Source organism: Pseudophryne corroboree, chromosome 8 (genome assembly GCF_028390025.1).
Source record: "Pseudophryne corroboree isolate aPseCor3 chromosome 8, aPseCor3.hap2, whole genome shotgun sequence".
Classification (NCBI taxonomy): domain Eukaryota; kingdom Metazoa; phylum Chordata; class Amphibia; order Anura; family Myobatrachidae; genus Pseudophryne; species Pseudophryne corroboree.
Window position 1 is genome coordinate 142,678,039 of NC_086451.1, and position 20,968 is coordinate 142,699,006.

General features: G+C 45.4%; 1 protein-coding gene and 1 long non-coding RNA gene across 6 annotated transcripts in view; one reads left to right on the forward strand and one right to left on the reverse strand.

The window, feature by feature from the left end:
- The window catches only part of LOC134947566 (uncharacterized), a 32,430-nt gene extending 13,379 nt beyond the window's left edge, over positions 1–19,051 (forward strand). Inside the window, exons 2-3 of the long non-coding RNA XR_010182626.1 lie at positions 16,401–16,613; positions 17,709–19,051. This is a non-coding gene — a long non-coding RNA (uncharacterized LOC134947566). The remainder of the gene's footprint in view (positions 1–16,400; positions 16,614–17,708) is intronic.
- FRMPD3 (FERM and PDZ domain containing 3) overlaps positions 1–20,968 on the reverse strand; it is a 1,010,703-nt gene that overhangs the window by 455,586 nt on the left and 534,149 nt on the right. The window lies entirely within an intron of this gene.

Below are 20,968 nucleotides of genomic sequence, written 5' to 3' on the forward strand. Positions count from 1 at the left end.
TACCCTTAGCTCCAGTATATTTATGTGGAGAAAAGTCTCCAGACTTGACCACACTCCCTGGAAATTTTTTTCTTGTGTGACTGCTCCCCAGCCTCTCGGGCTGGGCTCCGTGGTCACCAGCATCCAAACCTGAATGCCGAATCTGCGGCCCTCTAGAAGATGAGCACTCTATAACCACCACAGGAGAGACACCCTTGTCCTTGGATATAGGGTTATCCGCTGATGCATCTGAAGATGCGATCCGGACCATTTGTCCAGCAGATCCCACTGAAAAGTTCTTGCGTGAAATCTGCCGAATGGAATTGCTTCGTAGGAAGCCACCATTTTTACCAGGACCCTTGTGCAATGATGCACTGTTTTTAGGAGGTTCCTGACTAGCTCGGATAACTCCCTGGCTTTCTCTTCCGGGAGAAACACCTTTTTCTGGACTGTGTCCAGAATCATCCCTAGGCACAGCAGACGTGTCGTCGGGATCAGCTGCGATTTTGGAATATTTAGAATCCACCCGTGCTGTTGTAGCAGTATCCGAGATAGTGCTACTCCGACCTCCAACTGTTCCCTGGACTATGCCCTTATCAGGAGATCGTCCAAGTAAGGGATAATTAAGACGCCTTTTCTTCGAAGAAGAATCATCATTTCGGCCATTACCTTGGTAAAGACCCGGGGTGCCGTGGACAATCCAAACGGCAGCGTCTGAAACTGATAGTGACAGTTCTGCACCACGAACCTGAGGTACCCTTAGTGAGAAGGGCAAATTTGGGACATAGAGGTAAGCATCCCTGATGTCCCGGGACACTATATAGTCCCCTTCTTCCTGGTTCGTTATCACTGCTCTGAGTGACTCCATCTTGATTTGAACCTTTGTAAGTGTTCAAAAAATTTTTTAGAATAAGTCTCACCTAGCCTTCTGGCTTCAGTACCACAATATAGTGTGGAATAATACCCCTTTTCTTGTAGTAGGAGGGGTAATTTAATTATCACCTGCTGGGAATACAGCTTGTGAATTTTTTCCCATACTGCCTCCTTGTCGGAGGGAGACCTTGGTAAAGCAGACTTCAGGAGCCTGCGAAGGGGAAACGTCTCGACATTCCAATCTGTACCCCTGGGATACTACTTGTAGGATCCAGGGGTCCTGTACGGTCTCAGCGCCATGCTGAGAACTTGTCAGAAGCGGTGGAACGCTTCTGTTCCTGGGAATGGGCTGCCTGCTGCAGTCTTCTTCCCTTTCCTCTATCCCTGGGCAGATATGATCTTATAGGGACGAAAGGACTGAGGCTGAAAAGACGGTGTCTTTTTCTGCAGAGATGTGACTTAGGGTAAAAACGGCGGATTTTCCAGCAGTTGCCGTGGCCACCAGGTCCGATGGACCGACCCCAAATAACTCCTCTTCCTTTATACGGCAATACACCTTTGTGCCGTTTGGAATCTGCATCACCTGACCACTGTCGTGTCCATAACATCTTCTGGCAGATATGGACATCGCATTTACTCTTGATGCCAGAGTGCAAATATCCCTCTGTGCATCTCGCATATATAGAAATGCATCCTTTAAATGCTCTATAGTCAATAAAATACTGTCCCTGTCAAGGGTATCAATATTTTTAGTCAGGGAATCCGACCAAGCCACCCCAGCTCTGCACATCCAGGCTGAGGCGATCGCTGGTCGCAGTATAACACCAGTATGTGTGTATATACTTTTTATGATATTTTCCAGCCTCCTGTCAGCTGGTCCTTGAGGACGGCCCTATCTATAGACGGTACCGCCACTTGTTTTGATAAGCGTGTGAGCGCCTTATCCACCCTAAGGGGTGTTTCCCAACGCGCCCTAACTTCTGGCGGGAAAGGGTATACCGCCCATAATTTTCTATCGGGGGGAACCCACGCATCATCACACACTTTATTTAATTTATCTGATTCAGGAAAAACTACGGTAGTTTTTTCACATCCCACATAATACCCTCTTTTGTGGTACTTGTAGTATCAGAAATATGAAACACCTCCTTCATTGCCTTTAACGTGTGGCCCTAATAAGGAATACGTTTGTTTATTCACCGTCGACACTGGATTCAGTGTCCCTGTCTGTGTCTGTGTCGACCGACTAAAGTAAACGGGCGTTTTAAAACCCCTGACGGTGTTTTTGAGACGTCTGGACCGGTACTAATTGTTTGTCGGCCGTCTCATGTCGTCAACCGACCTTGCAGCGTGTTGACATTATCACGTAATTCCCTAAATAAGCCATCCATTCCGGTGTCGACTCCCTAGAGAGTGACATCACCATTACAGGCAATTGCTCCGCCTCCTCACCAACATCGTCCTCATACATGTCGACACACACGTACCGACACACAGCACACACACAGGGAATGCTCTGATAGAGGACAGGACCCACTAGCCCTTTGGAGAGACAGAGGGAGAGTTTACCAGCACACACCAAAAACGCTATAATTATATAGGGACAACCTTATATAAGTGTTTTCCCTTATAGCATCTTTTTTATATATTTCTAACGCCAATTTAGTGCCCCCCCTCTCTGTTTTAACCCTGTTTCTGTAGTGCAGTGCAGGGGAGAGCCTGGGAGCCTTCCCTCCAGCCTTTCTGTGAGGGAAAATGGCGCTGTGTGCTGAGGAGATAGGCCCCGCCCCTTTTTCGGCGGCCTCGTCTCCCGCTCTTAACGGATTCTGGCAGGGGTTAAATATCTCCATATAGCCTCCGGAGGCTATATGTGAGGTATTTTTAGCCAAAATAGGTATTCATTTGCCTCCCAGGGCGCCCCCCTCCCAGCGCCCTGCACCCTCAGTGACTGCCGTGTGAAGTGTGCTGAGAGGAAAATGGCGCACAGCTGCAGTGCTGTGCGCTACCTTTAGAAGACTGAGGAGTCTTCTGCCGCCGATTCTGGACCTCTTCTTACTTCAGCATCTGCAAGGGGGCCGGCGGCAAGGCTCCGGTGACCATCCAGGCTGTACCTGTGATCGTCCCTCTGGAGCTGATGTCCAGTAGCCAAGAAGCCAATCCATCCTGCACGCAGGTGAGTTCACTTCTTCTCCCCTAAGTCCCTCGTTGCAGTGATCCTGTTGCCAGCAGGACTCACTGTAAAATAAAAAACCTAAGCTAAACTTTTCTAAGCAGCTCTTTAGGAGAGCCACCTAGATTGCACCCTTCTCGGCCGGGCACAAAAATCTAACTGGCTTGGAGGAGGGTCATAGGGGGAGGAGCCAGTGCACACCACCTGATCGGAAAGCTTTACTTTTGTGCCCTGTCTCCTGCGGAGCCGCTATTCCCCATGGTCCTTTCAGGAACCCCAGCATCCACTAGGACGATAGAGAAAAAGGAGAATGCCAACCACAGGGAGGTAGCTGTCTCTGTACTAATGGATAGATTAAAGGAGGCATTGAGGACCAGAGTGCAGACTTCTCTGCCAAATTGGAGGGGTATCACGGTAGCTGCACTGAGAGAGTCTGCACTTGAGCATGACCGCAATATCACTAAACACAAGGAGTCGCAAGGGGATAGGTTGATGCTGGTAAGTAAACAGGCGCTGGTAGGGATGTCCAACCAACCTAAACCCCAGGCCCCTGATTATTGGAGAAGACCAAGACTGTGTTACATTTGTAAGAAGGAGGGACATTTTGCTCAGAATTGTAGGAGTAATGGGACACATACTAAATATAGACCCCCTAGACTAGAATATGAACCACAATACCAAACACATAGCTGGGATCAGGGAACACATAAGAGGGATTATGAGCCAGATAGAGGGGAAAAAAGGAGGTACCCACCAAGGAGGGACTGGCAGACCCCCGAAAACCCACAGCTATCCACCGCACATATCGTAGCTGCCAATGCTCTGCAGGAAGGTCCCATTACACAATAGAGGTCAGGTCATACCTGTAGTCTGCAGCTGGTTAAATTGATTGCTGGCCTTGGAAGTGAACCTGAGGTCATGGTCAATGTAGCTGGCATACAACAACCTTTTCTTGTAGATACAGGGGCGGCCAGATCAGTGCTAAACTCCACCACAGGTTTAACGACCACGGGTAAAACGATTTCGGCAATGGGAGTAACAGGAAAGGTGCAGCAGTACCCTTTGAGTGGACCTGCAGAGATTACGATAGGGCCCTTACATACCAAACATTCTTTCCTGTTGGCTGCATTGGCTCTGACTAATCTACTTGGGAGAGATTTGTTGTGTAAAATGCGGTGTGTCAAATACTGTTTTCCTGAGGGTGTGTTCTTAGATATCCCTGAGAACAATGCACAGGAGGTACAAGATATATTAGACACCCCTCAAAGGCTAATGTTACACTCCACTGTTATAGACACATGTCCATCGCAAGTAGAGGAAATGATCTCGCAAATACCGGGTTCCCTTTGGACCAAAGATGGACAGGACACTGGATTGATTGCAAATGTAGCCCCAGTAGTAGTACAAATAAAAGGTGGCAGGATAGCTCCAAAAATCCCCTAGTACCCTCTGAAACCAGAGATGGAATTAGGAGTATCCCATCATAGAACGGCTGCTACAGCAGGGAATCCTAGTCAGGACGTCCAGCACAGCCAACAGTGCCATATTCCCTGTGAAAAAGAGTGGGGGGGAGGGGTTACAGGCTAGTGCAGGATCTAAGGGGGATAAACAAGACAGTTGACAGTCAATTCCCCGTAGTGCCCAATCCAGCTGTCATCCTCGTGCAGATTCCCTCCACCTCTAAGTTCTTCACTGTCATTGATCTCTGTTCTGCATTTTCTGTCCCTTTCCACCCTGACAGCCAATACCTCTTTGCTTTCACCTACAGGGGAGTACAATATACCTGGACCCGTCTCCCCCAAGGTTTCATTGACAGCCCAAGTATTTTCTCCCAGGCCTTACATGACTGTTTGCAATCTTTTCACCCTGAGAGTGGGTCGGTGCTAATACATTATGTTGATGACTTGTTGTTGTGCTCGGACTCATTCGAGTCGTTCCTGGCAGACACTAAACAGCTTCTGTTTCATCTCTCTCAGACAGGACACAAGGTTTCAAAGGATAAGTTGCAGTTGTACCGGACTAGGGTTAAATACTTGGGACACTGCTTGATGCAAGGACTTAGGCACCTGACCACTGACAGAATACAGGCCATTCGGGACATGACTGCTGCAAACTCAGCAACAGATCCGCACTTTCCTCGGAATGTGTGGGTACTGTCGGAATTGGATTCTGGGGTTCTCTATCCTGGCACTACCTTTGCAAGAAATGGTCTCCTCGAACAAACCAGATTGGGTCTCTCATACAGATGAGTCAGAACTGGCATTTGAGAGACTAAAACAGTGCTTGTCACAAGCACCAGCATTGGGGATGCCAGATTACAAAAAGCCCTTTGAATTATATGGTACTGAAAGCGCTGGGTAAGCGGCAAGAGTCTTAACACAGAAACATGATGATTTCAGCAAACCGGTAGCCTACTACAGTGCACAGTTGGACACTGTAGCATGGTCTCTACCCACTTGCCTACAAAGTCTTGCAGCTATAGCTTTGTTGGTAAGTAAAAGCGAAGATGTAGTGTTAGGACACGACTTAACCATCCATACACCACATGCAGTATCAGCCTTGCTAAACTCCGCCCAAACCAGACATGTCTCATCTGCTCAGTTTACAAAGTGGGAACTATCACTGATGGCCCCTATAAACATCACCATAAAAAGGTGCAGCACACTAAATCCTGCAACTTACTTGCCACGTGTGCCTGGTCATGCACAAAGGGTGGAGGATGAGAATGATGGTGAAGGAGGATTTAGTGCAGACACTGACATGCATGATTGTATGGAATACCTGAACCAGACTTTCACTGCGAGACCTGACATCAGTGACAACCCACTGGAAGATGTAGATTTTACCTTCTACACTGACGGTAGTTGCCACAGACAGATGGACTCGGGAAACCTGTGCACCAGATTCACAATTGTAGATGACGAAGGTATCATAGAAGCTGAACCCCTTGGCCCACCTCACTCAGCACAAGTCGCTGAGCTGGTAGCACTGACCAGAGCATGTGAGTTGGCAAAGGGTAAGTCAGCTAATATATACACGGACTCTAGGTGCGCCTTTGGAGTGGTGCATGATTTTGGGGCCCTATGGTGCCTAAGAAATTTCATGACGGCAGCTGGCACACCTGTAGCGCATGCGTCATACATTCTGACAGCCATACAGGAACCGGACAGAGTGGCTGTTATCAAGTGTAAAGCACACACTTACAACCAAGACCCAATTTCACTTGGTAACAGCCGGGCAGATGAAGCTGCAAAATCAGTAGCAAGCACCATCATACAAACCAACATCACACAACTGATGACATTTAATACAGTAAACATGCAACAATTAATCAAAATGCAAAATTTGTGTTCCCAACAGGAGAAGGCAGTCTGGAAGGCGAAGGGATATGGTCAGGAGTCCTCAGGACTTTGGACAGATGGACACAGTAAGGCAGTGGCCCCCAGGGCATATCTCCCAAGCATAGCTGAGGCGGCACACGGTCTGACTCATCTGGGTAAGGAAGGTATGTGCAAATTGGTAAGAGACTACTGGAGTGCACCAGGGTTCTCTTCTCATGCAGGTAAGAAAGCAATGACATGTCTTACTTGCTTGAGGAAGAATATTGGTAAGACAATACCAACGGAGCCATCCCATATCCCTCCTACAGACGGACCTTTCCAGGTAATACAAAACGACTTCATACAGTTACCACCCTGTAGGAATTTAAAGTATGTATTAGTATGTACCAATGTCTTTTCAAACTGGGTAGAAGCATTCCCCACTGCTACAAATACTGCCGTGTTCACTGCAAAGAAAATCGTGCAGTAATTTGTGTGTAGATATGGTATCCCTAAAATGATTTAAAGTGATAGGGGTACCCATTTTACAGGTTAAATCTTTCAGGTCATGTGCAAACTGATGGGTATTAATAGTAAGCTGCATACTCCATACCGGCCACAGGCAAGTGCAAAGGTGGAGAGAATGAACAGCACTATTAAGAACAAGCTGAGCAAAGTGATGGCTGAAACTGGACTGTTGTGGCCAGAAGCACTGCCACTAGTGTTGTAAAGCATCAGAACCACTCCCAGGTCACTGCTTAACTTATCACCCTTCGAAGTTCTTTTTGGACGACAACACCATGTAATGATAGATCCACAGGATGATTTGAAGTGCAATAATGAAATAACTGTACAATATTTGGTTAGGATGAGCCAGCAACTGAGAAACCTGCAAAGGAATCTAAAACTGGCGATTCCTGACCTACCAAACAGTAATTGTCATGACATTGAACCTGGGGATTATGTGATGATTTGAAATTGTCTACGCTCAGGTTGCCTCATTGACAGGTGGGAAGTTCTGTATCAAGTTTTGTTGACCGGCATGACAGCACTAAAAGAGAATAAATACACAGATGGAGTGCGCTGTCAACGGCAGCCTGTACTGGGAAGGTCAGTTCCCTTAGTAATATAGTCAAAAAAGGAAGAAATGGGTACTGGCGCCAGCTGGAGTTCAAAATGTAATGAACGACTCAATAAATAAAATATAAAAAGATATATTTAATAAACATTCATCAAAGAGAGGTTTTCCTACCCCTCAAGAGTAAAACATGAGCAATTGCTGAACTATAAAGTACAATTGGTAGGATCCCACAGGGTTAACCCTTTCAAGTATAATGTCCACAGTTCCTGGCTAGGACGCTATTCCACATTTGCCCACAAGTTCAATTAGGTGTAAGGTAATTTACCAGACTGGATTCCAGATAAGTCCCCTAGGTCTCTCATGCAGTTAGGAACCAAATGGCAGATGGGGATGAGTCCAGGTCTTATGAAGAACTTGTGTCGGAATTTAATCCAGTGGAGGCTGATGAGTCCAAAGATTGCCAGCAGGAGGATGAGGGTGCTGATACTTGTGGTCCTACAAACTTAAGCCCAATGCGTTTCGCTGATCTGATGGGTGCCAGCTTCCTCAGGAGCATAGGAAGCTGGCACCCATCAGACCAGCGAAACGCGTTGGGCTTAAGTTTGTAGGACCGCAAGTATCAGCACCCTCATCCACCTCCTGGCAATCTTTGGACTCAGCCTCCACTGGATTAAATTCCGACACAAGTTCTTCATAAGACCTGGACTCATCCCCATCTGCCATTTGGTTCCTAACTGCATGAGAGACCTAGGGGACTTATCTGGAATCCAGTCTGGTAAATTACCTTACACCTAATTGAACTTGTGGGCAAATGTGGAATAGCGTCCTAGCCAGGAACTGTGGACATTATACTTGAAAGGGTTAACCCTGTGGGATCCTACCAATTGTACTTTATAGTTCAGCAATTGCTAATGTTTTACTCTTGAGGGGTAGGAAAACCTCTCTTTGATGAATGTTTATGAAATATATCTTTTTATATTTTATTTATTGAGTCGTTCATTACATTTTGAACTCCAGCCAGCGCCAGTACCCATTTCTTCCTTTTACGACAGCACTAAAGGTTGCCGAGAGAGAGACTTGGGTCCACTCATCCCACTGCAAGAAGGTTGCTGACCCGGAGAAAACTCGTGACAAAGAGAAAGGTGAAGAGAACCTCGTATCACTAGAGAATCTGTTCCGGGAAAGCTAAAAGGCAGGACTGTTGAACTGCACCTGAGCATGGAGAGCAGCAAAATCAAGGACGGTTGTCGAAACATTTTTTCTTTTTCACACCCCACTACATTTTTCTTTTTTCCCTATTTTATTTTTACTCCTTAACAAAATGGATCCACACCAAGAGACTGTGTTCCGGCTTTTTCTTGTGACTTTGTTTTTGATCAGGACAATCTTTTTGTGAGGGCCCCTGAGAAGTTGAGCAAGGATCTGGAATGGGATCTGATGGAGAGTACGGATTCGTAGGACCCCAGGATCAGCGTATCACTTTGGTCAAGGCTGGTATCAATAAGAGATCTGGAAGTCACGGAGCTCAGAGGCAATGTGAAGGGTTATTGTCTGATGAATACTGCATATGTAAGCATTGCGAAAACAGTTGAAGATGGGTGCATCCAGAGATGTCAGTCAAACAGTAATATCGACATTGGCGGACATCCTTTGAGTGATTACCACTCATTAGTGGGTACGGTCTTAAACTAAACAGAATGCTGGGTGTGCTCACAGGTACCTTAAGGACAGAGTAAGTTGGGATTAGTGCCATACCCTTTAACAATAGATGAGGTACTCGAATTACGGGGGGGGAGGGGGGAGCCAGTGGACAAGAAATTAAATATATCTAGGCCCCCTAGCTTGAAGCTCCACCAGTACCACATAGATAGGTCACTGTTGTGCTTTAACATGTCCAATTTCCAGATACCAGGAATTTGGGAAGTGACATGGAATAACCAGACAATGACCTTTTCACATAGAGCTGATAAAGTACCTATCGACTCCGAACTTGTACGTAAGACAGCCACAAGTGGGAAGTACTTTCGATACAGGTATACATGTGTGATCAAAACCATGTGGGCTGGAAAAGTGTCACAGGGGTATTGTGCCCACATCATCCAGCCCGATACTTGTACTGAGCAAATGAGAGAACTGGGGACCAGTTTCTTTATAAGGAAAATATGTGATATGGTTCTGTTTGCATTTTGTCCCTTATGTTCTTCCAGGTGATGCCTACTTCATATGTGGAAGGAAAGCGTACAAGTGGCTTACTCCGAGCTCTGAAGGGTTGTGTTATATTGGCAGAGTACTACCAGAGGTCATGACCATAGCACACGACAAAATGAAAGACATTCACCGCAATGCTCAGACTCCCTATACTCATATACATTATGAACACATCATCAAGAGACACCTCATAGATAGGACAGAGCACGCAGCCTCCGATTTGATCCATGAATCCACCGGGATTCAATTCCTTCTCGCATTAGATATCACCCGTACTGCCAGAGGAACTATAAATTATAAGTACATCCATGCGCTGGCAAACTTGATAGACAATATCACCGAGATGTATGATGACACCTTCAGGTATACGGGTAGGGAGCTACAAGCCTAGAAGAAGGATCTGGTCCAGCACAGGATGGTCCTGAATTATGTCACGGCTATGACAGGTGGGTACTGTGTTACTCTGGCAACTCAACATGGTGTGAAGTGCTGTACGTATATTACGATTAGTACTGAAGACCCAATGGAGATCATCGATCAAAAGATGGACGTGATCTTGCAGTTGAAGTGGAAGTTCAGAAGGAAGCACAACCTTACCTTGACGGCTGTGGGCAATGAATTGACTGGCTGGGCCTCATGGTTGAACCCACTCAAATGGTTCTCTCGGTTAGGAGAGTGGGCGCAAAATGTAATTGCGAGTGTGGGAAAGTTTCTTCTCTGTATCCTGGGTGTCGTCATAATTATTGGCCTTATAGTCAGATGTGTTCAAAATTTGACACGGCGCAAATACAGGACAAATTTGATGAGTCTAAGGAGCGAGGGCATTGTAACAGCGGCAGATTTGATTTATGACCCATCCGTAGAAACAGTGTTATGATAAGGATTGCAAATAAATTTCATGACCAGTTTCTTTCACCATTTTTTTCTGTTTTCCCCTCAACCCAGAAACATCCAACCGGAAAAGACTTCAACAATACCCAAAATTTATGTAAATGTATTTTTATGTGCATCTCTGCAATCTTCAGTTACTAGCACACATAGTCGATAAATGTTATCCACATATAGAAGCACACACATACATTTCCCCTCCATGTATCATCAGATAAATGTGCTCCCCATTTGTTGGTATAAGAGGCCGGAAAGGTGAGGGCTAATGGCCCTTGCCCGAAAAGAACTTGTTAGTGTTTGTTTGCCCATGTACAGACCCTTAATACGGGCTGAGAAGGATTTAATGTATACTTCGCAATACCTCGAAGCTTACTTAGAATATATACGGCACGATGATACATGCCTTTCAGACATTAATTCGTACATACATGCTTTTTCCTATCCCACTAGGCTATACATTTCCCGCCTAGAACTCTCCCAGAGTCACCCGAAATTTGTATATAATGTATATGTAATATTTTCAGTTTTATTAGTTATGTGTGGCAGTTATTGTTGACTGCCAAAGGGTGGACTGTCGAAGTAGAAAATATTATACCCACACGCATCACGTGCAAACACCACACAGAGCGGCCTCCGTGCGGGTGCTTGTTCTGCCGTGCGTGCGCATACTCGCGCGTTACGTATATTGGCTCATGAAGTCCTGCGTATTAGCGCGTGGTATGAGTAAATATAGTAGCATATGCATTCACATAGAAAAGCCACAAAGACATATCTGATATTTAATCCACATAGTGCATAATTTACACATAGCCTACGTGCACCACACCAGCAAGTTACATTTGCTTCAGAGGTATAGCAACAGAGGGATTCAACTTTACAGTATATTAGGGGACAGAATTAGGTTAGGAGATGGTGTTTGGTATCCAGCTGTATGGTATTTCAAGGGCAATATTCCGATTTCAGTTTGCAGAAAGTAGCACGCTCCTGCGCATAGATATGCGCAGGAGAACAATATTAATATCACACTGTATTTACTGTACTCTTGATATTCGTTGGGAACCCAGTGGAGAAAATCTGCAAGTGCACCTGGACCAGGCATCGCCCACCTATTCAAACCCACCTATGACCCATCATGTACTGTAAACGACCAGTCCTTTGACCTATGGATGAAGAGATTACAGTTTCCTTTGTTTCATGATTTGGACTATTGTATAACAGCCAAGCCTCCTGGCCGGTCATACACATTCTCTGAAGGTCATCTATCCAGATTGACTGAGGACCGGAAGCAGGTGGCGCAGGTGAACAAATGTATGTATCCATTGATTGTAGCCTTTTCTCTTGTGTTATTGTATTTCTGTTGTACCCCCCTTTTAAGTAAATATTCATTGCTGGGTTGGATCACAACATTACATATACAATTGGTGTTGCATTTCCTTTCCTGTTAGGGGTTATAAAGTGTATTCTGCCGCACGTGTAGCTACTTTGTGCTTACAGCGTGACGGCGTGCTTATGCAACGTGTACGCATTTGATAGGGGTTTCACACTCACGCTTAACGGTCGCAGTGGCCTGAACATTTGTGTATTTAAGGTATTGCTCTTTTTCCTGTAAGTTAAACGAACTTAACAAAAGGAGTGGAAAACCTACCATTCACAGGAGAGGCATTGTTTGGAGATGAACTAGGCAAATGGATCTTCACAGCTACTGTGGGTAAGTCTACGCATCTTCCTTCCGTAGCCCCCCAACTAAGAAGACTTATTCGACCTCTAAGTTACAGTCCATTTCGAACCGCCAAGTTCAAGGGAAAATCCAGAGGTGCTTCTACGTCCTCGAGCAACGCAAGAAGTAAACCACGCAAACCAGCAACTGCAGGTACCCAGGAATAGAGCTCAGGCTCTGCTTCCTCAAAGACTTCAGCATGACGGTGGACTGCAATGCCTGGAAGGGTGTCAGGTGGGAGCCCAACTATAATTCTTCAGTCAGATCAGGTCAAATTCGTGCCAGGATCCCTGGGTCATAGATCTTATATCTCAGGGCTACAGACTGGAGTTCCAAGAGCTCCCACCTCACAGATTCTTCAAATCAGGCTTGCCAGTTTCACAAGAGGCAAGTATAACTTTACAGCATGCCATCCAAAAACTGGTACAGACTCAGGTCATTGTTCTAGTTCCACCTCATCTACTAAACAAGGGGTACTATTCAACTTGTTCGTAGTACCAAGCTGGACGGTTCGGTAAGACCGATTCTGAACCTCAAGTCTTTGAACCCATACTTACGAGTGTTCAAATTCAAGATGGAGTCTCCGAGAGCGGTGATCTCAGGTATGGAGGAGGGGGAATTCCTAGTGTCTTTGGATATCAAGGATGCGTACCTTCAAATTCCTAGCCGCCTCACCAGGCTTATCTACAGTTTGCACTGCAGGACTGTCACTACCAGTTCCAGGCCCTGCCATTGGTCTCTCGACGGCACCGAGGGTGTTCACCAAGGTGATGGCAGAGATGATGTTTCTACTCCACAAACAAGGAGTGAACATAATTCTGTACCTGGACGATCTCCTGATAAAAGTACCGTCCAGGGAGAGGTTGCTGGACAGCATTGGTTTCTCAACCAAACTCCTCCAGTATCACGGGTGGATTCTGAACCTTCCAAAATCTCACCAAGAGCCAACACAGAGGCTCCCATTCCCGGGAATAATACTGGACACGGAGTCACAAAAGGTGTTTCTTCCATTAGAAAAGGCATTGGTAATCCAGTCGATGGTTTGGGATGTCCTAAAGCCAACCTGGGTATCGGTGCATCTGTGCATTCGCCTTCTGGGGAAAATGGTGGCCTCTTACGAGGCACTTCAGTACGGAAGGTTTCACACAAGACCCTTCCAGCTCGATCTGTTGGACAAATGGTGGATCGCATCTTCACATGCACCAGAGGATCCGTTTGTCACCAAAGGCCAGGATTTCCCTTCTGTGGTGTCTACAGTCTTCTCAACTCGTCGTAAGATGGAGGTTCGGAATTCAGAACTGGATTCTGTTAACCACAGACGCAAGCCTCAGAGGTTGGGGAGCAGTCACTCAGGGGATGCAGTTTCAGGGAAGATGGTCAAGTCAGCAAGTCATCCTTCCGATCCACACTCTGGAACTCAGGGCCATATACAACGCCCTTCTGCAGGCCTCACATCTTCTTCAAGATAGGATAATTCAGGTCCAGATGGACAATGGGGGTCACTCCGACCCAATCACTCGCTGCAGTTTCTCGCAGCACAGTGATCGGGTCGGAACTACGCATGCACCAGTGCCACAGTGCGCCGGCGCATGGGAGCCGTTGGTAAGAGACTACTGGAGTGCACCAGGGTTCTCTTCTCATGCAGGTAAGAAAGCAATGACATGTCGCTGTGCGATGCCTTTGCACTTCTGCGGGGGGGGGGGGGGGGGGTGGCACTGACATGCGGGGTGGACTAGCCCTGTCAGTGTGAATGATCATAACTGTGCTAAATTTAGCACAGCTAAGATCAACTCGGAATGACCCCCAATGTGACGGCAGTAACGTACATAAACTGACAGGGCAGAACGAAATGCAGAGCATTGATGTCAGAGGTGTCAATAATTCTCCTCTGGGCAGAAAGAAACGCTGTGGCATTGTCAGCGGTCTTCATTCTGGGAGTAGACAACTGGGAAGCAAACTTCCTCAGCAGACATAACCTGCACCCGGGGGAGTGGGGCCTTCAACCAGAAGTTTTCAGGTGCTTGACAAGTCGATGGGGATATCCACAGATCGACATGATGGCCTCTCGTCTCAACAAGAAGCTCAAGCGGTATTGTTTCTGGTCGAGAGACCCACAGGCAGTGGCGGTTGACGCTCTGACGACTCCATGGGTCTATCAGATGGTGTACGTGTTTCCTCCAGTTCCTCTGATCCCAAGATTTCTCAAAAGAATAAAAAGAGAAAAGGTTCAAGCAATACTCATTGCTCCGGACTGGCCAAGAAGGGCCTTGTACGCGGTCCTTCTGAAGATGCTCCTCGAGGATCCATGACCTCTACCTCTTCGCGAGTATCTTCTGCGACAGGGCCTGTTCGTCTATCAGGACTTACTGTGGCTACGTTTGACGGCAAGGAGGTTGAACGGCTGATTTTAGCCCAGAGAGGGATCTCTAATAAAGCTATCCCAACTATGATCCAGGCCAGAAAGGGGGTAACGTCTAAACATTACCACCGTATTTGGAAGTAATACGTCTCTTGGTGTGAGTGCAGAACTTATTCTGCGGTGGAATTTCACGTGAGACGTTTACTGCTTTTTTTGCAGGCAGGTGTTGCTGTGGGCCTACGTCTGGGCTTCATAAGAGTCCAGATTTCGGCCTTGTCCATTTTCTTTCAAAAACAATTGGCTTCTCTCCCTGAGGTCCAGACGTTTTTGAAAGGCGTTCTGCACATTCAACCTCCCTTTGTTCCTCCCACGGCACCTTGGGATCTCAATTTGGTGTTGCAGTTCCTCCAATCGGACTGGTTTGAACCATTACAGGAGGTGGACATCAAATATCTTACATGGAAGACCGTCACACTGTTGGCCTTGGCTTCAGCAAGACATGTGTCGGAGCTAGGGGTTTTGTCTCACAAGAGCCCCTATTTAATTTTCCATGAGGACAGAGCTGAACTAAGAACTCTTCAGCAATTTCTTCCGAAAGTGGTGTCTGCATTTCACATCAACCAACCTATGGTGGTTCCGGTTGTCACAGACACCTCTGCTACTTCGAAGTCTTTGGATGTTGTGAGGGCTTTGAAGGTGTATGTGAAAAGAACAGCTCATCACAGAAAGATGGACTCGCTGTTTGTTCTTTATGATCCCAATAAGATTGGGTGTCCTGCTTCAAAGCAGATGATTGCACGCTGGATCAGACTTACTATCCAGCATGCTTATTCCACGGCAAGTTTGTCATGTCCAAAATCTATACAGGTCCACTCTACTAGGTCGGTGGGTTCTTCCTGGGCGGCTGCCCGGGGTGTCTCGGCTTTACAGCTCTGCCGAGCAGCTACTTGGTCAGGTTCGAACACGTTCTACAAGCTCGATACTTTGGCCTCTGAGGACCTTCCGTTTGGTCAATCAGTTCTGCAGGAACCTCAGCACTCTCCCACCCAGTTTGGGAGCTTTGGTACATCCCCATGGTACTAAATCTGGTACTAGTATCCTCTAGGACGTAAGAGAAAATAGGATTTTAATTACCTACTGGTAAATCCTTTTCTTATAGTCCGTAGAGGATACTGAGCGCCCACCCAGTACCTCGTCCTTCCTGCACTCTTACTTGGTTAAGTAATGTTGGTTCAGCCGTTGCTTTTGGTGTTTCAAGTTTGGTTAGCTTGGCTTTCCTCTTCTTGTGTGTGCTGGTTCAGAATCTCACCACTATCCTCATCTATCCTTCTCTCAAAGTATGTCCGTCTCCTCGGGCACAGTTTCCTAGACTGTCTGGTAGGAGGGGCATAGAGGGAGGAGCCAGTCCACACTATTAAATTCTTCAAGTGCCCATGGCTCCTAGTGGACCCGTCTATACTCCATGGTACTAAATGGACCCCAGTATCCTCTACGGACTATGAGAAAAGGAGTTACCGGTAGCTAATTAAAATCCTATTTTTATTTTGTTTTGTTTTTAGAAACTCAAGCACCCCAACATCAGAAAGTCAATCCCAAGGACAACAAGAGGTAGCAAGAACTTTAGGAAATGTGTTTGCAGTGAGGCCTTTTACAGTACTGTATAGCAGGCCTCAATGTAATTGTTCTTAATATTGCTATTTGTGGGTGCTGGGTAGTGCCACTTATGGCTCTGAGAGGATCTGTACAATGCAGGAAAGTGCTACTTCCTGCTCCTCAAATAACCTTTTTTTTTTTTTTCTTAATAGAAGACATACCAGCAAGGACAGGACGAGCCACGTCAAGACGCAACAGACTTTTCATGGAGAAGACCAAGCCAGATGGTACAAGCAGCTCCATGGAAAGAGCCAACTGGATGGTGGGGGGAGCCTGAAACATTGATGTGTCAGATATGCTCCTGACTAAAACTTTACTGTTTGGGTCTACTGGACTGTCTAAAGAGACCTTAATGGCTTCAGAAGGTAAGTAAATACACAAATGTAATATTCAGAAATGTAAAAACAGAGTATGAATAGATTGTCTGCTAAAGGAGCGCCTCTATAAATAAAATACCACAAGAAGTATATGAATATAATTAATACATTTCTGAGTTACTGCGCTTGCCGACCAACTATGTGTAGTTGAGAAACAGAGAGAAAAATACATCAAAAACGGCTGCGCTGTATATCAGAAATAAAATATAAGAGAGAGAGCCAACATATAAAAATAAAATGTTTAATAACAATGATAATGAGGTTATTCCAATATTGTAATACCAATAAACAACAATGTGAATAAAAAAACCACTCAACACTTGTCGCAGAGTGTCAGATAGAACTTGAAACCTTCCAATAGGTAATGACTGAGATGAAGGCTGCAGTGTCTATCCACAGCTGCCGATGCTGGCTGCTAATCAAACACTGAGAAATCAGTAAAACAGATGGAGTTCCAGAACTGAATGTCTTTGCAACACCCATACAATGCAGTAGTTAATACCTCTCCGATGGGCTGGTTAGCAAACCGGGCGTCCCCGGTCAGGTGTCCTGCGTTGCCCACGTAAGCTGTGCAGCGGAGAGGAGATGCCGCGCCGTGTACTGTTTAGCTGGCTGAAGCGCTGTGATCCGTAGCGGCTGCTACTGGCATAAAGGCATCAGAGATGTAACCATCAGGGTGTATGGGAGATGCACTAGTAGAGACACCTGTGCAAGGTGCAAGGTGTGTGGAAAGGCAGGTCCTCCATCTGTTTTACTGATTTCTCAGTGTTTGATTAGCAGCCAGCATCGGCAGCTGTGGATAGAGACTGCAGCCTTCATCTCAGTCATTACCTATTGGAAGTTTTCAAGTTCTATCTGACACTCTGCGACAAGTGTTGTGTGGTTTTTATTCACATTGTTGTTTATTGGTATTACCATATTGGAATAACCTCATTATCATTGTTATTAAACATTTTATTTTTATATGTTGGCTCTCTCTCTTATATTTTATTTCTGACATACAGCGCAGCCGTTTTCTATGTATTCAGAAATGTGTCTTTAATTAAGGTTTTAACAGTTTTACATTTCTTTCTACTCCAACAGACACCCTGATATGAAGAACAAATTGCTACAAAAAAGGATACAATGTATCAATATTAAATAAATAGCTCAAAACTAAAAAATCTAGACAGGAGGGAACTCACGGAGTATAAAAGAAGGGATAATCCTAAAGAACTTCCTCTATATTTTATAAGTCAATTTGGTAGGAACCACAAAGAAATAGAAAAGATCCTGAACAACCATTGGCACTTACTGCAACTCGATGAAGAATTGAAGAAGAAAAGTAATATACAAAAAAACAAATAAAATGAAAACAACTAACCAGCAATTTTCTAAGTAGAAGCTGCACAGCAAAGTAAAGGATTTCATTACTGCACAACCTGCCTAGGTTGTAGAAACAAGAAATCAGGAACTAAATAAAAAAACACTTTCAAATCACATGTAAAAAGGAAGTAAAAAATCATCTGTTTTGTCACACTGAAGCTGTGATCTACTTATTGGAATGCATGTGTGGCACCCGTCAATCAAACAGAAAAAAAAAACTAAAAATAAGGATAGCAGAACATATCTACAATATCAAGAGAGGATTGAAAACACACAGCCCCTGCTCATTTTTCAGAAAAACATAACACAGATCCACAAGGACTTACTTTAACTGGCATCCAAAAGGTGACACCCCAATGGAGGGGAGGGGATCTAGTCACCTCTCTAAGAATAATAGAAACAGAGTGGATCTATAAATTAAAAACATTGGAGCGATATGGCCTGAATATTGAAATTGATTTAAATGTCTGTAATGACTCTGCTAGCTATTATGTTCTTGCCTGCAGTACCTCTGGGCTGCCAGGGGTGCTGCTATTATGTTCTTGCCTGCAGTACCTCTGGGCTACCAGGGGTGCTGTTATTATGTTCTTGCCTGCAGTACCTCTGTGCTGCCAGGGGTGCTGCTATTATGTTTTTGCCTGCAGGTCTCTGGGCTGCCAGGGGTGCTGCTATTGTTTCTTTGACCTGCAGTACCTCTGAGATGTCAGAGAAGGTACTGTTGTTTGAAGAGCAGTCCCAACTGGGGTAATCAGGTGGAACATGCTGCTTTCTCCTAATTACTTTGCAGCGCATTGATGTTTGGGGCCTGTCATTGTGATTGGCCCTGATTTATGTTAAAGGTTAGTGAGCCCTGAGAGTCAGGGCCAGTTATAGTTTTGTTTCTGCCACTGTAAGTTCTTAGTTTAGTTTCAAGTCTGGATTCCTGAGTCTCCCAATTTAGTCTTTTCTTCAATCTGCACTTGTTCCCAGAGACCCCACTTATTAGTACCCAGGTTTCTTTTGTATTTTTTCCACAAGTACCTTTGTTTATTCTGCCGGATTTAATTAATGCAGAGTTTTTTCATATCCACATCCTTGTTTTGGTCTTTTGTTAAATTCCAGCATTGATCCTTGTAACAATGGGGGTAATTCAGATCTGATAGCTGCAGCAAATTTGTTAGCAGTTGGGCAAAACCATGTGCACTGCAGGTGTGGCAGATATAACATTTGCAGAGTGAGTTAGATTTGGGTGGGATAATTTGTTTCTCTGCAGAGTAAATACTAGAGATGTGCGGCGGGCACTTTTCGTGTTTTGGTTTTGGATCTGGATGATTTTTGGAAAAAAAACATAAAAACAGCTAAAATCACATAATTTGGGGGTAATTTTGATCCTACAGTATTATTAACCTCCATAACACTAATTTCCACTCATTTCCAGTCTATTCTGAACACCTCACACCTCACACCTCACAATACTGTTTTTAGGCCAAAAGGTTGCACCGAGGTGACTGGATGACTAAGCTAAGCGACACAAGTGTGCGGCACAAACACCTGGCTCATCTAGGAGTGGGACTGCAGTTACAGACAGGATGGCAGATTTAAAAACGAAACCCCAAACAGCACATCATGCAAAGAAGAAAAAGAGGTGCAATGAGGTAGCTGTATGACTAAGCTAAGCGACACAAGTGTGCGGCACAAACACCTGGCCTATCTAGGAGTGGTACTGCAGTTGCAGACAGGATGGCACTTAAAAAAACTAGGCCCTGCTGAAATTTGCCCAGGTGTAATACACGCACAATATTGATGGCACAGGAGAGCATACCCCTAAACCACACACACACGACAAAGCCTGTAAAATTTATTTGGATAATAATCCTTTTATTTGGAGCTATTATAATAATATGCAGCACAGGTGAGCGTACCCCTACACCACACAGGGCAACCCCTGTAAAAATTATTTGGATAATAATATAAGTAATGTATATAACCTTTTTATTTGGAGTAAATAATATACAGCACAGGACACCACTGGACTTATGGCAGCACAAGACAGCACCACTGGACTGATGCAGCTGTTAGGATCTCCTGTTCTGTACTGCCACGTCGCCATGGCAACCGGGAGGCAAGTGTTAGCGAAGTAACCTGAGCGCAGCTGATACTCCGGTCCGGGTTTTTACTGTGTAGTGGTTACAGGCTCTGTGCACGGCAGGGAATCCGGCGCTGGTTTTGTGCTCACAGTCTGTGAGGTCTGAGTGGGGCGTGGACAGCACCTGCTATATAAACCATCCTCTCAGGCTAGGCAAATGCTGCTGAATCTTTGTTTGTTAGTCAGTTCCAGAGAGTTAGCTAGTACTGTGTGACTTTGTATTTACTTGTTGCTTACTGCGAATAGGCCTTGGGATTCGGTACTTCATTCTGCCATTTCGGACCTAGCAATAAGACTGGAGTCAGTTGTTTAACCTGCTGGGGTTCTTTTGCTATTCTGTGAACCCAGCAGGTTTGCGGCTGTACTCTCAGACCTGCTTGCTTAATCCTCCCTCACTGTGCAGGGCGTCCAGGTGTCAGTTTAGTGGCAGTAAGATGAACCTGTGCCCTGCAAGTGCGGGTTAGGATTGTGGATACTCTCCTTGTGTCTATATTTCTATCTCTGACCATGGAGTTTATTCCCACACCCGTTGGTAACCCTTTGGGGTTTTTCCTGTTGCTCTTAGCAACATCATTTTGGGTGCTCCACATGTTAAATCACTACATCTCGCTTCATTGTCCGCTCTATTCCATCTGAGCATTCCTGACACTAGGGAGACAATCAATTCCTGAGCCTTTGGGCTTCCCCGTTCATTTTGTGTTTATTAGTTATTCCATCACCTCCTGTGTATGTTGTGTTATACTGTCTGTGAGTTTGTTTTGCCTCGCATCCCTCTCTGTTCATACACCGGTAAACTCCTGTTAGCACTGGTGTGCGTAACATATTCAGCAGCCCTACTCCTGTTGAAATTTTG